A 10,914-nucleotide genomic window follows, 5' to 3' on the forward strand; every position below is an offset into this window, starting at 1 on the left:
TTCACTCCTTTTTCAATGCTTTTTGAAAGCATGTTTTTGCAAACTTGCTGACGCTCTTTGCATTCCTTGTATGCAACAATCAAGCCTTTGTATACTATGTAAAACTATTTCGTTAGGCTCACAATAGATTTTAATTTGGTTGTCAGTCAATTTAATTTTTTTTTTTTTAAATAAATAATATGATTTACAACAAAATTTTATAGGGTATAAAAATCTTTAAAATATTTTTTCCAGAGTTGTAGCTTAAAATTGTTTGTGAAGGTAATAATAAAAAAAATAAAAGGAAGAAATTAGAAATGTTTTGATTAAAAGTATTCTATTAGGGGTGTAATGTGAGAGGCTGGATACAGTACATGTGTAAATTACGGTACTGTACTTTACTAAGTAAACATCGACTGTTGAGTGATCTGTTCGTCTGTGTTTGATATTAACCATATTTTTGTTAATGTTGAAATTTGTATCACTCTGTTTGGCATGAATAATAAAGTAATTTTTATATCGCACATAAAACCAAGTGTATGCGCTTCACTTTATTAACATAGTCATGGATCGCATACCCTCTGAACACATACTCAACTCTGTAGGGGATTCCTTCATTTTAGTACTACTACACAATATACCATAATGTTAAAGCTTGCAATTATCATATTGACTTTAAAACAGGCTCCCAACTATGTTCCTGGGTGGAGACAGTATGATAAACAACAAGTGATATGCTTCAGAGTCGAACCCCAGATTTCTCAATTGCAATTTTAGATCTTTATCTATGTGTCACATGTTCTAGAATTTTTATTTTTTAAAATATATTTAAGCTCTTTGAGATGAACTGTAAAGCGCTATATAAATCCAGTTATTATTATTATTAAGGTAGAATTCAATATTCTCTATATTAATATATGGTTATTTTTCATTGTAAAGCAAAGTCAGTTGGCCTACAATTTTATGTTTGACAGATTACAATTGCTTGCTTTGGGTAAATAAACATTTCTTTATGTCAAGAAGAGTTAATAAATTGTCTAAAATCTTATTTTATTGTTTAAATTAGGATTAAACTGGTAAATATTTTAATGTAGTATTTAGCAACGCATATATTGATGACTGAACAGTACAGTATCTGAGATAGTACAGAATATTGCGAATGTAGGAATATTGTACTGCTGAAGAGTCTGTACGATGGCTTGTTATATGGCATCTTGAAGAGCAGTAAGTGCAGTATACTCCTGCATTATATGCGCAGTAATGGATTTTAATGATAGATTAACTACTCCCAAGACTCTGAGAGATTTAATGATTGGCTAGCTCACTCAGTTTCAAGATCAATTTTCCTACACTATTCTTGTACGTACGTTGGAATTTGGTTTAACAATTTTATACAAGAGTTAGATTTCTCTTAAAGATGCTGCGCTAAGCTAAAATAAATATTTGAATTGTTACTGTAAACTTGCAGGTATATTTTATGTAATATGATCTAAATTTATCTTCATATTTATAAAGTTATTAAAAATTTAAATAAATGTTCCATCAGTTTGCAGGTCCTTATATTTATTTAAGGGCAGTTCAATGTTATAATGGATTGCAAGACATGATGCATTTTAATACAGTAAGATCAAGGTTTATACTTCCTTGGTAACACCAATGTCTAATATTGATTTAGTTCAAAATTTAAACTTTGGGTCAAATTTTTTTTGCATAGTATTAAGTTCTGACCTTTACGTGTAAAGTCAAATAAATTCTTGACTCTAGAAAATTTGTTTTCTAATATTATTGATTTACTATATAATTTCCGCATAAAACTACTGTACGTTAATTTTCACTTTCAATAAATTTTATTCGAGTATATAATACAGAAAAAATTATGATATTGCAGCAGAAATAATTAATGTTGTACGGTCACACGTTTATGATTAACATATCATTCCTCCGTTATAAAGAAAGATAATAGTTGTCGAAATTTGCTACGCTTCACTAGTTCCATAATCATTCTGCAAAGGGCGAACCTAGGGTTGGACTTCATTTCCTTTCTGCGACAATCCATAATCCATAGGTTTTTTTTTCTTTACTTAAAAGGGCGATGACCTCAAGCCTACTTCCTCTGCTGAGGTAGTCAATAGCATTGAACCCATATGTGAAATGTACTTTCAGTTTGTTAAATTTCTTAAATGAAATCAATTCATATTGATTTCATAGGAAAGATATTAACGAAATTCAAGTGGTGTATGAACTCTCATATCGATGCGAAACTAATTAATTCAGGTATTATCATGTGTACACTTAATAATTATATAAATGATCTAGGTATTATGAATTGCATTCAAATGAATGAGTTGGGGGATACAAAAGTTTGAATGCTATTTTTTATTTGTTATATATTTCAACACCCAACCAACAGCAATGCAATCTGCAACTTCTATAAAGGAATGTTTTTGTTTATTCGCCGTTCTAAGACCACATTGGTTTTGGAAAAAAGGTTAGAAATTCAGTAATTTTTAAAATAATGATGTTTTAGACTAGATGTACGGCATTGTAGGCATCTTCTAAACTGAATCTTTTATATGTTTTAATATTTGTCACCTATTATCTACTGGGATTCAAATGTGACATCGAGATTGTCAAAATGGACCCCACCCACTTAAAGGGCAAAACTTGCATTTTATTAAGTTGGCTTATAGGTCAAGTGGTTTGATATTGGTCTGATTATTCTCAATGAAAACAGTACGACACAGCCATTTAGGGCCGTGATTGCTAGCCTTTCTGTCTCATGCTTTCATAACAAAGATTGAATAAAAAATTGAACCATCATGATACGGTGCAGTGGTCTGAGTGCCGACTGCGTCATATCTTTATAAGTTCAATATGAATAAAACTTGCTAACTAATGCATTGTAAGCCTCCTTGTTGACTGAATACAGATTACTGTGGTATCTTGACTGTATGACTTAAATTGCCCTTTAATAACCCCACATAGACTCCTCCAACATCATCGTGCTTTGGAAATGCAATATTGTTACTAGAGACTAAATCCAGATTATCTCATGATTCTAAAACATGTTTTTCGTAAAAAAAAAAAAAGACATTATTTATGCCATTTGTTGTTTCTAAGCCACTTATTTATATTTGCTATTATTATTAAAGATGTATTGTCCCTTGTTAATGTCAAAAAATAATAAAATTTAATTTTGAAATCAACTTGCTCATTTTGCAATAACATACAAATTATTAACTTGTGCATAGAAATTATTGAATTTTAAAAAATGTGTGATTTTTAAACCAGAAAAATTTAATAAAAGTAATAAGACACTTCCAGTAACTGGAAGTGTTTCCATCATTTTTCGCTGTAAACTGATATGTAGACATTTTTTTAATACATTAATTGCTATGTTCAAGTTGCTTTTATGTTGCTTCAAAAAAAGTTAATTTCAAAAAATATTTTGATGATTTTTTTTGGTATTTAGCATGGGGCAATACATCTTTAAAAAAATATATATATTGGACTGAAATGATAATGAGAGTATAACAACTTACACAGAAATTAGTGCTGTTGCTCAAAACCACAATTAAATTGGTAAAACTAATAATACAGTGTATCTAAAGTTTATTTTACTTCATTTAAACTTCAACTAAGCTTTTTAGAACTACTATAGCAGTTTGCTTGATGTCAGATTTGATTTACAAGTATGGAAGATGAATTTAATGTTGAAGATGAATACCTCCATAAGGTATGATTAACTACCGGTGTAAAAAGACAGGAAACAGAATGGCGTTCATATTTATATCATTGGAATTTCTAAGCAACCACAATTCTGTCATTTCCTTTTATTGGAAGGTATATCTGTAGTGTATCATTGCAGATGCCAAAGTCCTTTTCCCGTTATACTTAATTTTTCCGCTAACATTAATTTTTCTGCTAACATTAGTTCAGGATAGGCACTTAAAGTTCAGGGTAGATACTTAATGCTTGGTTTAGTGACAGGCATAAAAGTCTGAATCTTCTTTCTTCATGATCTGCAAAAAAAAAATGTTAATTAAAATGTCCACAACTAAAAATAACACTTTAACATCCTCATGAAACACTTTATCACTGGCCCTGGGCCAACTGCAAGTGTGGGTAACAAACAATGAATCACAAGTTACCAGTCAACAGTGCCAATCCTACTCAGAAGGTGGCTTATTACAGGCTCATACCACTATGCAAATGTAAATAGTGTCTTCCTCAAGCCAAGCCTAAAAGTATCATATTTATTGACTAAGCAATCAAGGATTCAATATTTTTAGCAAACAAAAACTTCCATTAAGTCCTTTATCTGATTTTAAAAGTGTAATACAATATAAACATTTGTACTGTAAGATTTAATCATACTTACTATATAAAAAAGAAATAATTTCTACCAGACTTTCGTCATCACAAGTTGTCCAGTAGGAGTTATTTAATTTGTTTTAAATAAGGTGATTAAAACTGTTTGTTAGACTAGCATGTTAATCATTAAAATTTCTGAATATAATATTGCAAATATGGGAGATTGTTAACTATTGAATATTGTAATATCTTTGCTTCCTTTCAGAAATTCCATCCATGCATCTTGTGCTCTGAGCTTCTAGTGTATTAGTCATCATTTTTTATAGTGGAAATAATTTCCCGAGAGATTTTCAATTAAATTGGGCTTAGATGACAAGCATTTATGATTTTTTTGCAGTATTTTTTTTATTTTTTCTTGTGATTAATATATTCTTGAGTTTAGTACTTTCTGTACATGCTTTGTGGTCTGCCTCTCTCTCCTTGACCTTTATCCCCATGCCCCTTGACCTTTATACCCATGCCCCTTTACCGATGTCACCATTTGTCCAAGCACCCTTGTTCTCCCTTAAGTCCTTTCACTTTCATCTCTCCTTATTAAAATTGACGTCTTCAAGAAACAATACAAATGATATCATGTTGTATACTAATTGTGCTAAGACGCCTGAATGCATTTTAACTGCATACAAAGTGTGTGGTTTTAATGAGATCCAGGTGTACTTTAGGCTAGTGCATGGGACCGGAGAGATGACAGCCAGCCATTGAGCCAGCCAGCTTCCTGTAGCTTAAGCAGTGATGGTTTCCTGGAAAGGAGAAACCCAGTTTCTCTTATCTTACATGAACAAAGTGAAATACTTGCCTTTGTAGTCATTTACGCCCACTGATAAATTGCTACCATGGGACATCAGGAAACTAACCGTTCCCCACGGACCATTATTACACTGACTGCACGATTTTTTAGATCAAGTCTTGTAAAAAAAAACACTAGCTCAGATAATTTTAATTACGTGAATTTGAGTGTAATTTCAACAATGAGCATACAAATAAATGTAAATTGTAAAATAAAAATTCCTCCTTTAAAAAAATTGGTTTTTTTTCTTTTAAATATGTTGTTTTTGTTCTTACAGGTCAATAAAGTATTAATTCATTTGCTAGTTAATATGAAGGAGTTCAAGATGCAGAGTGTTGGTGTGTGAAAGACATCTTAGGTCAGCACCAGTATGGAGACGTGTTGATGAAGACAGCCTGAGTTCACCATGTGTTCTACACTAAAAATACAATTCGCTCGGCATGCTCTCACACACTGAAAGATGTCACTAAATGCATTTGGATGGATATCGAGTCAAAGTACCGGCTCGTCAACGAACAGCGATTCACTGAAAAAACTTCCTGGCTGCTGCTTCCATGGAAAACATAAATTGTTTACTAACTTTTTGTACAGAGAAATCAAAGCAACCATCTCCAGTCTATAGTGGCAGAGTACTGTACTGTGCCTCTGAGTGTCTTGTCTGTAAAATACGTGCCAGTGATCATAATGCTGTGGATATAAGGAAGCTGAAACAGTAATTTCAGACAATATAAAAAAAATAGAAAAATTGTGACATATATTTTCTTAAGACTAAATCAATATGCGTGAATTGAAAATCTGATTTTCATAAGTATTTTTTTAAACATGCATTAATTGTTAAACATGCATTAATTGATTTTTTAAAACATGCATTAATTGTTAAACATGCATTAATAGTTAATTTCTTCCTTTTATCTGAGTACTTTGTACATAAAATTTATTGTTTTTGTTCTGTAATTATTATTATTATTTCTATTTAGTTGAACATTGATTTGTATACTATTCCTTTGTGATTGTAAATATAATATATGAGTTAACAGAGAAGTTAATGGGTAGATAAATATTGTCTAATTATTCAGCAAATAATTACTAATAATTTCAATAGGTAGCATTTCAGTAGTCTTGAATTAGATCAAGGGTCGTGTTTACCCTAAAACTATAGTACAAATGGTCAATGGTTCTAAATCCATATTTGAGTTGTCGTACTAAACATGTTATATCGTCATTGCGGACTTATAAAATCCGCATACGCCTTAAAACTAAAAGAAAATGCATACATTTAGAGTCCGTACTGAGCCCAAAAAATCCGCAATGAAAATATAACGTGTTACTAGTCAAATTTGACCATCCACAACAAAATGAGCCATGTTGCACAGCATGTTGAGTTCTTGGCTGGAGCCCTCAAGTGTCATTTCTCTCCTCAATAGGATCCACTGGCTTGTATTGAAGCTCATTGGTCCTGAGCTGGGTTTCCAGTAGGCACAGTCAGCAACCAAGAACTAGTAGTGGTCATGTGGTTTTATAAGACGTAAACAATGCACATTGGTGTAAAGGAATAAGAGAAAAAGAATACACTTAAACTTGATGTGACGTGAGCTAGCCTAGAAATCGTAGTGTGTCCAACTTGCATTTCGCATTCGGAGGACTCTTGCGGTACCAGCGATACACATGCTCAACAATGTTATCAATACCAAATAAATTTCAAAATAATGTTTTTCAAGTGAATATTATGTATAAAATGATTGTGGAAAATTATGGTTAGTTTCTGGAGCAACAAGGTTCATTTTGGGGAAAGGGTCATATGTGTCTTAAAATTTCTTGCTACAATAGTTCAAGAATTATTATTTCTGAAAAGCTTTATATGGATACTCTGCTGTGTATAAAATAAAGACATTATATTAATGATAGATGAGATTATTGATCAATGTACTGTGTACTTGAGACAGCGCCCTCATCATAGGTCATGGTGTATGATTAAACAAATACTTTTAATACATGTAGAAAGCATGTAGATTGTTAAATATATATACTGTAATTGAATCGAAACGGACTGCTTGACGCCTTTAAATTTTATAAGAACATTTGTATCAAAAACATGCAGTTTATTTTGCCAGAGAATAGTTTATAAGATTCTGATTAGAAATGGGAAAAAGTCAAGTCTGTATTTTTTTAACTTGTATCTAAGTGTAAATCAAATGGAAGAGATGATACTATAGGCTGAGATATGACTTCTGGAACTATTGCACACATGTAGAATGCATGCATGAAAAATGCTCACATGTAGATTGCATGCATGAACATTTCAAATATAGAAACCAGTGTTTGTGTTGATGCAGATCTACATGAATGCAAAAGAGCCGATTGGCTCATCATTCCAGTTATCTTACCCCTCTGTTATAAATTTTTGAGAAAATGATTGTATTATAGAATAAATGTATTATATAGTAAATATATTATATAATAAAATGTATTATATAATAAATGTATTATATAATAGTATTTTTCATCAGAATGAACATTTAGCAAAGCAGTGGTTTGTACAATAATCTTTTGATTTTGTGGTTTTTTTTATTTCCTATGAAAAAAAGAATGCAAATTTTTGTTTTTAATGAAATCGTTACGAATTTTGATGTAAATTTTTGAAATGTTTTTAGATTAAAATTATTAGCTTGATGAAATGATATTATAAGAAACATTATATTCATCTCTTCCACGAGTCTCATTCTCAAAGATGTGATGCTGGAACAGACACACTGAGAAATAAGAAAATATTCTTTTTCATTGAAAATCTTTTACACAGATTTTCAAAAACACTGAAATAATAATTAAATATTAGGTAGTAATTGATCAGTACAGGGCTGTTGAATCATGCATGCATGGAGGTATAAATACCTCCATGGTGCATGTGAGCTTAAAAATCAGGTCAATTAGTCATAAATACAGTGGTGAGAATAAGATAAAGTTGCTCTGTTTTATTTTATATAATTATATATACAGTATATATATTCAGGTATATTAGTCTTTAGCAGTCTATCTTTTAGAAGATTTTTTATCTTTTTTTATTCATTTATTTTTTTTTTTGTGTTGACTAAAGAAGGGAGAAATGTATATTTGTTTATGCATTGAAAACTAAAACACGGAAAGTTCGAGTGAATCATGCCGTTTGCTCCTACTTATTAAACATTGCAGCGTATATTCTCATCATAGAGTTATTCACTGTTGATGTGTGATGTATAATTTATTTTTAGTATTTTAATGACTAACAACTTCCTGGAGAATTTTTTTTTTTTTTTAACTGTTTAAGTATTCCTTTGTCCTACATAATTTTCTAGATTTCTCTTTTATTTCTACTTTTAATAATGTTATTCCATTCATAATACATAATTTTTTTTTGCTAATTAAATCACTGAATATATTTATGATTAAGTAATTCATTTAAAGACTTCTTGTCATATTTTAGTTAAAACAAGGTTTATTAGGATGCGTGCGGAAAGAATATTGATATGCGGAAAAGTAAAATTAACCCCCCCACCCCGTGTTTTTTTTTTTTTTTTTTTTTTTGTGGTTTGTATACTTCTTTAAATTGTGTAGTCTGCGCTTAATATTTTTATTGTGTATTATTTTTTATACATTTGTTATTTTATTTTTTAATCATCCCATTATCATTTTACTGGTAATTATTATTTATTATCTTATTATCTTTATTATTAATAATTATTACCTTCTTTAGTCTCATTACTACTGTATTTTAATCCTCGTTTTTTTTTTTTTTTTTTTTTTAAAAACTTACTATTCTTTTTTTTTTTTTTTTTTTAAACTTACTATTCATTGTATTATAGATAGATTGCATTGCTGTGTTGGATCAGATAAAGACCTCGCATGTTAATCATATCCCTTTTCTCCAGTTTACTGTCTAATTAGGCAGACTCATTAACTTTGCACATTTAAAATGCATTGTTTTGTAAATAATTAGTTTAGAGAGAATATTCTTATTACTTTAATGATTTTGGAGTAGAATCAAATGGGAAATCAAGTCTTCAGTTTTACGTTATCCATAATGTGATTATTATGTTAATACCAATTAACCCCTTCATTGTCAATGGGGTTTTTTCCTGTACATGTGCTTTTTAGATTAAAAAAAGATACTAAAAAATGCGTGAAGGTCGAATATGCCTTTTCCTGTAGTTGTAGATGAACTAAGAAAGAATATTTAGAAAAGAAGTGAGTATCTGTCTGCAAAAAGTCAACGAATGGACGTCGGTTGCCATGGTATTTTAATTTGAATGCTACGTGTGACGTCATAACCATGTTCTCGCTCTGTAGGCTACGTTTCAATAGCCAGGTTTTGTCGATGAATAATGATTAAAAAATAAATACTGACGTGTGTAGCGTTGTGTTGATTGCTTAGTGACGCGTGGTACAGAGCAGAGATTGGTTGCCTCGCGACAGCGCACGGGAAAACTCAAGCGTTAATGAGATATTATAACGTGACAAAGATTCGCGGATTGAACTAAAATTACCCTCTAAATTACCCGAACATCGTGCTTCATGAAGATATATTGCCGATTGCCTTTTAATCAGTCCGAGTGTGTGTGCAGGTAGTAGATGAGAATCCCAAAGAGATTATAGCAATTTGCGCGATTTGCTGATGTTCGTCAGGTTTTTTACAAGCCTTCTGGAATCACGTAGACATAATATTGTTGTAACTTCGTAACACTGCCGATGAGTTGATATGATGTAAGAGATATTGTAAGGATCAATCGAATGTAAATTGTGTGACGTGAAATGTTTCTTTAGAGAAGACATGAAATTACTTACAGTAATACCCGAATAATAATCAATCAACATTTATGGTATGTTGTTGAGGCATTTCATTGCAAAGTTGGTGGACAAATTCGGACAAATTCAAACAAATATAACCGACAGGGCCAAGGATTTATACAAACGAATAGATAACCATAGGTGTGGTACAATATTACATTTTATTCTGTGTTAATATCGTGGGAAATAAAAACTCCAGTTGTGAGTCCTGCTGGTTCGTTTGTCGTCGGTGGTATAGGCATGCGACATGGCGCATACGTACATCGAATCCATCAAACAAACATACATTTATCATATTTTCATACAGTGAGTTGGACGAGTCCTAAGATGAAAACGTATGTAGAATGGCCGGCTACAAATAAATTAATATATAAGCCATATCAAACGTAAGTACAAGGTGAAACGATATTTGTTTTTTTGTTTTTTGTTTTTAAACCTATATAGGCCTACTATCTTTGATCAGAATATACTGTACAACAATGAAAATCACGACAGAGGAAGACAAATTAATTAGACTGGGAATCAGTGGATTGAAAAGGTCATACTGTATTAAGTTTGTTCTGGAAGTGGATACGGATATGGTGTAATTGAATATCAAATTAGTGTTTTGATATGGGAAAAATCATTTGAAGGAAATTGGTAATGCAAAAGAATCTAGTCTAGTGTAACAATTCACAAGTCCATAAGATAAAGCTTGAAACTGTTATACTATTATTGTGTTAAATTCAATGTACGCAATATGACACATTTGCAATGAGTGTACATTTTAACGGAGAAGGAAATAAAGACGTAGATGTAGTGCATTGGTTATTGAACTGCTAATAAAACTACCTAGACGCTTTAATTTCAAGGTTCATCAATAACCGGATGCAGTAACATACCACTCCGCAAAAAACCGCGAATGATTGATTGATCGTATGAACACGCGGGGCAGCACAATCCTTGGTTTCGTTGTG

The 10,914-nt window shown here is 31.2% G+C and overlaps 1 protein-coding gene across 1 annotated transcript in view; it reads left to right on the forward strand.

Annotated features, from left to right (window-relative positions):
* Positions 1-8,696, forward strand: part of LOC117121240 (forkhead box protein O3-like) — a 43,346-nt gene extending 34,650 nt beyond the window's left edge. The window contains exon 3 of the mRNA XM_033266405.1: positions 5,418-8,696. The gene's annotated coding sequence lies outside the window, so the exon portion shown is untranslated. The remainder of the gene's footprint in view (positions 1-5,417) is intronic.
* Positions 8,697-10,914: the final 2,218 nt, after the last annotated feature.

Source organism: Anneissia japonica, unplaced genomic scaffold, assembly GCF_011630105.1.
Source record: "Anneissia japonica isolate Jap-2015-1 unplaced genomic scaffold, ASM1163010v1 scaffold287957_len1322810_cov207, whole genome shotgun sequence".
Taxonomy (NCBI): domain Eukaryota; kingdom Metazoa; phylum Echinodermata; class Crinoidea; order Comatulida; family Comatulidae; genus Anneissia; species Anneissia japonica.